The following is a 5,878-nucleotide window of genomic DNA, read 5'->3' as shown; positions in this document are numbered from 1 at the left end:
ACTGTGGCAAATGACCAGGTGATGATGACCAGAATGTAAGTCAGCCAGAGCCGTGGCACCCCCAGATCCCCATAAAGTTCTGGTAGGCAACAGCATGGGCATTTAACACATGGCCTATATACTTTAATAGAATTTAAAATATACTTGAGAAAAAAAATCACAAAACACAAAAATTAAACATAACAAAAGAGCCAGGAGTGGTGGCACATACCTGTAATTCCAGCCCTTGGGTGACTGAGGCAGGAGGTCACTATGTGTTCCATGCCAACCTGGGCTACATAGTTAGTTCAAGGCCGGCCTGTACTACATAGTGAGATCCTCCCTAAAAAAATAAAAAGACCATATATATATGGCATATGTGTGTATATATATATATATATATACATATATATATATATGACAAAAGAAATATATGTGTGTATATATATTTTATATATATATATATATACATGACAGAAGAAAATTTGTCAAGAGTATGTGATACTTATTTGATGATTGGACATGTCTCAATATGTGGTACGAACAGAAGTTAAAGGAACCCAGAGAGCAGGGTCTGCGCTGTGCTGGGGTCGCCAGGAGAAGCTTTTGGGGCAGCACAGCCTTCAACCAGGGGCCACTTAATGATACACTCTGTTCTGCTACCCTGCTCCAACAGCACTGTGTGCCCTTGAGACTGCTATGTGATCCTCCTAGCTTCTGTTTTTCTCTCCTATAAAATGGGAATTGCCGCAGCAGCTACCTTGAGAATTAAGTCAGGAAATGAATGAGGAACAATGTCTGGTATATAGTAAAGGCTCAGTTAAATGCTAAGCCCCCCCAAAATCAAACAACTCAACTTTGAAAGATTGTTTGAAGCTGATCAAAAAAGTATAGATAATGTAAGTCAGATGAGACCTGGTGGGGAAGGGCTGAATTCGTGAGCCATTTCTTTGCATCACTTCCCTGCTTACTTATAACATACCTCCAAAATGTATAGGAACGCTGGAGAACAATAACACCTATTTGACCTTGTTTTTGGAATATAACTCAGAAAACTATACGTCTTTGTTTCCTGATTTTTCACTGAACATATTTTTCACTGAACATATTCCCCAGAAGGGAAGGCATCATTGAATTTTCATGAAGCCAGACCTACGCGTCACTGTGACACTCCAAAGAATTGCAGCCCTAACACATCATTGAGAAGGGGTTTTTCAGTTAAATACAACCCTTAGCAGATCTAACCATTTGAACAGTGCAGATGACAGGCCATCTCCTTCCCAGTCCTAACCCTATTCTTATGTCACTCACTTCCACCCCCAATTCTTTCTGCATTTTTTTCAGTTTTGTATTATGTAGTAAATAATGGGCTGAAATCAGGCTCCATAGATCAGATGTTTTGGCATTATAGAGCCAGGGCCAATAAATGGAGAACAACTCACTCAAGAGACATTGAAGCCAAGAAACAGTAATAAATGGGCCATTTCACTATCATCCATAATGATTCCCAAATTCCACATTTCTATGTATGATCTGACAGTTACAGCTATAGATTGAGGGCTTTAAGGCAATTTTTGCCCTTCCAGGTGCAAGCACAGTTGTTTAATTGGTGTTTGGGACACAGAAGGAGGGAGTTTATTAGACTCCTTCACAGTGGCCTCCTAAAATCCAGCTGCAAATTCTAGAATCTCTCACAAAACAACTTCACACCTAAGAATATAGAATCAAGGAATGATTTAGAGAAAATAAAAAGCTAGCTGTTGAATAGCAGCCTTCAGCAAAGGGAGGAAAGGGTCAGCCATGATATCCTTCGGCTCTGTGTGTCTGGAGGACATCTTTGGCTGTAGCACCAGATTGCCAGGTTGGCAGAAGTTCCCAGCAAGTGCTGTGGCTTTGCCTTCGGGGTAAGACCTGTCACACTTTTTCTTCTCACACACCATGGGGTGACAGGCATGTTAGAGAATCTACGATCAACAGTTTTTATAATCACTTCTCTGCCGGATGGCCCACTTTTCCCCCTTGTGCTTGAGGATTTCATGATATTAAGGAGAGGTAACAAAGAGCCATGTTCTGTTCAGCCCCCAGATAGATCTCCTGGCCATCTCTGCAGGAAAAGAGCAGCTCTCGGACTAACTCAAAACTCTCCTACACAAGTTCCTTCAGGTCACCTTCAAGGAGAAGACTCAGAATTAAATGTCTTCCTTTTTCATCAGGGGGTGCAATTTTTAATCCATGCAAAGTATACTCCGATACCACGTACCTGACTTATGGTGGTTTAATTTTGAGAAGGAATAGTGGGGTGAGGACTGGGCCAACTCTGATTTCTTCCACTTCTCACTCAGCTTGGTCCATCACCGTGTCTCACTCAGAGGATGGCAGCCCTTCCTCTTTGTCTCATGTTTCGGCAGCCTCTTGTTATTTGCAACCCTTTCACACCAATACAGAGTCACCTGAGAAACAAGTGAAATTTGAAATCAGATGTTTAAAAGCTCCATAGGACCTCATGGCTATGGAATAAAAGCAAAAGTAATTGAGGGAAAGACTCTACCCTCTATTCACTCTGCATCCCTCTCACCTCCCCCCATCTGCTCCACCCACAATAATCTTAGCCATTTGGAACCACTGCTTCTGGGAGATTCTGGGTTCTTTAATATGTCTGGGCTTTTGTAGATTACACAATTCCTATTTCTGTTTAGACAATCATTACCCTTTCTTTCCCCAAAAATCGCCTCCTCTGGGAAGCCTTCTCTATGAACTCTGTAGAAGGTTGCTTTCTTCTTCCTTAATGTTCTGGGCTCCTTATCCTCCATTTCTGTAACCCAGCAGTCAAGAGGCTGGATTTAAAGACTAGCAAGGTCTATGAAGGCCAGGGCAGGGCTGTGATAGGAGCAATCCCTATCACATATTACTGCAAGCACGTACCAAACATGCTATAACTGACCCACAAGACAATGAAGGAGAGAGTGAATCTGTGCTGTCCAGGGACCCTGGGTAGGTAGCCTCATTTTTCCTGTTTCTACACCTATTGGTTTTAGCCTGCTCCCACCATGTTCTCAAAGCCATGTGCCACTGATGGGAGCATCCGGCCTGCCAGCCAGACCCAGGGTGTCTGTTCTCAATGAATCCTAGCGCTCAGGCACTGACACCTCTCCCTGCCCCAAGCTATCTACAATGGAGCTTGTGGAGAAAGACAAGGCGTCAGATTTCCATTATGGACTGGGACACAATGAGTGCTCACCATGAGGGAGGTCAGAGAGAGCCCATGTGAACACATGCAGATCAAGCCACACTTCCCAACCTGGGTACCTGCCTGAGTGGACAGCTCCTCCACCCCCGGGGTGGTTCTGCTTCATAGCCTCTGGAAATAACCTTTCACTCTAGAAATATTTATTTGATTCTGTGCTCATTTGGGGGGACCTCGCAAGTTCACTCTCACAGCGACGATCTCCTGTACCAGACTGGTCTTTCTATACCCTAACCTTCCCAGTATGCATTTGGCCAGTTAGCAATACTTATTTCCTTGTATTTTTGATCTTTCTTTCCCACCTGAGCAGGTACCAAACTGGATACATCATCTTTGGATCTCACAGCTAGCAGCCCAGTGCCAATGACAGCAGGTGGTCAGCAGTTCTTGTTACATCAAGATGTTGAAGATTCATGAGTTTGGAGGGTTTGAGTAGAAGTGTGTGTATGCGTGTATGTTAACATAAGAACTAGCACAAGAATTGCTCTAGAAAGGAACTGACCACATGGAGGAAAATACATTGCTGAGACATCTGAGAGAGAAAATATAAAGGTTCTAGAAGATATAGAAGGAAGAAGCAGACCTGGAAGCCAAAGGCAGACCCAAAAGAGGACTCTCTGAGTGTGAGGACTTGTGTTTATTTCTGAGAGGAAACTAGGTATAGGAAGAGAAAACAAGGCCCACCTTACATGGCCAGTACCAGGACCCCAGACGGGGAGGGATGCACTGTTGAATGCTGGGTGCCCTCCTTCTCCTCCCAAATGCCTTACATTTGTTCCCACGTAAAGGCCCCAGGTAAGGGACCTGATCATCGAATTGCTCCCTGGTAGGAGTGGACCAAAGGATGGATGGCTGAATGGACACTGACAGAGGCCCGGAGCTGGCACATATGAGAAATAAACTGGGGGAGATGCAGCTCCGCCCTGTGTGTCCTGCCAGGGCACCCCATTTCACAGCCGTGGCTTTGCCTGGTGGCCCTCTTCATGTGAAGAGAAGGCAAACATCAAAATTAATGAACTAACAACCATTAATGTGATGTAAATGTATTGTCTGAAACATTAAGGATAAAATTAATTTTGGAATAAGAGAATCTGGAGAAGTTGGAGAAGATACAGTGTATTCAGTATCCTTATCAGGAGACCAACAAAATAGGAAATGCACAATTTTGAGGACAAGTTAATGTTTCCCATTTGTTACAGTATTTTTGAAGATCCTCCTATACTACCATGCTCTCATACATTTTGTAGAAGTTGTTTGGAAAACTTTCTTCAGGCATCTGGTAATTTTTATACATGGAGACCTTTAAGAATTCCACTCAAGTGTCCTAACTGCAGAAGTATGCATTGAAATTGCTCCAACTGGTATTGAATCTTTACCTGTTAATTTTGCATTAAGAGCTATTATTGAAAAGTACCAGCAGGAAGACCATCCAGATGTTGTTTTCTGCCCTGAATATTATAGGCAACCATTAAATGTTCATTGTCTACTAAATAAAAAATTAGCTTGTGTCATTGACTTACTATAGGTCAACATCATGGTTACCCTATAGATGACCTTCAAAGTGCCTATCTGAAAGAAAAGGACACATCTCAGAAACTGCTGAAACAGTTAACTGACACACGTTGGACAGATATCACTCATCTTATTGAAAAGCTAGACCAAAAGTTTCATTCTCAGGAAAGGACCCAGGGTAATAAAGAAGTTGTTCTCCAGTATTTTGAGGAGCTTATTGATACATGAGAACAACGAAAAAAAATTTTAACAGCCCTCTGTGATGTTGGCAATCTGATACATCAAGAATGTACTCCACATATTGAAAGAAGAAAGAAATAAGGGAAGAGAAGCATGAATTAATGACACTGACAACATCTATACAAGAAGTCTCCACTTAAATTTCTTGCAAAAATTGATAACATCTGCCAGCGTGTGCAGATCCACTTCCCGAGGTCTGACCTCTTGAAATTTACCCTCGAGTAAGCCAGGTATTAAAAGAATGGAGCAGAACAGAAGTTGGAGAAATTAAGCAAGCTCTCATTCCTGAAATGAAAATTTCAATAAGGATGCCACCTTCCTGGCCTGATAAAGATAAAAATGTTGAATTTTTTCAAATTTTAAGCATTTCAGTGTTATTAATGTTGGCATTCTTTTTCTACCAGTACATAATAACCTTCTTAAATGAAGTACTTTTAGTATGTTTTCCTGAAGTCTCTTTGTCTGTTACCAAAGTTTGTCTAACATTTTGCATGATTTAAACTATGTCACACTCCATATTTGTTAAAGGAATTCATGGGGAAAATAGTTTCTCCTTGAAAATTTGAAATTCAGTTGTTAAATGGGCTTCTTCTGTACAGCAGAGGCTACCTATTGCTAACTGGAGAAGCAGAGGTAGCATAAACAGTAAACTAGACTTTGGTAGAGTTCCAGCAAATTCAGAAACGTTAAACCTCTCAGGCTTCTGTTGGAGACAATGCATCAGTTAAAAATGAGAATATGAAGGATTCAAATCATTAGATACTGGTTCTCAATAGTAATTGGTTTAATTAATAATACTGTCCCGTTTGTATTGGTTTAATGTTGACTTAATGCTGCTCAAACATAAACATTTTACTGCTGTTCTTTTACTATTATGTCAATGGTTGGCTATGCATAGATAGA

The 5,878-nt window shown here is 41.5% G+C and overlaps 1 pseudogene; it reads left to right on the top strand.

Moving 5' to 3' along the window:
• Positions 1-4,378: 4,378 nt before the first annotated feature.
• On the top strand, positions 4,379-5,533 carry LOC102011930 (annotated as a pseudogene).
• The last annotated feature ends 345 nt before the right edge of the window (positions 5,534-5,878 follow it).

The sequence above is a fragment of the Chinchilla lanigera genome, unplaced genomic scaffold (assembly GCF_000276665.1).
Source record: "Chinchilla lanigera isolate Chin_1 unplaced genomic scaffold, ChiLan1.0 scaffold00049, whole genome shotgun sequence".
NCBI lineage: Eukaryota > Metazoa > Chordata > Mammalia > Rodentia > Chinchillidae > Chinchilla > Chinchilla lanigera.
The sequence above is the reverse complement of the archived record's forward strand: the minus strand, read 5'-3'. Positions and strand labels throughout refer to the sequence as shown.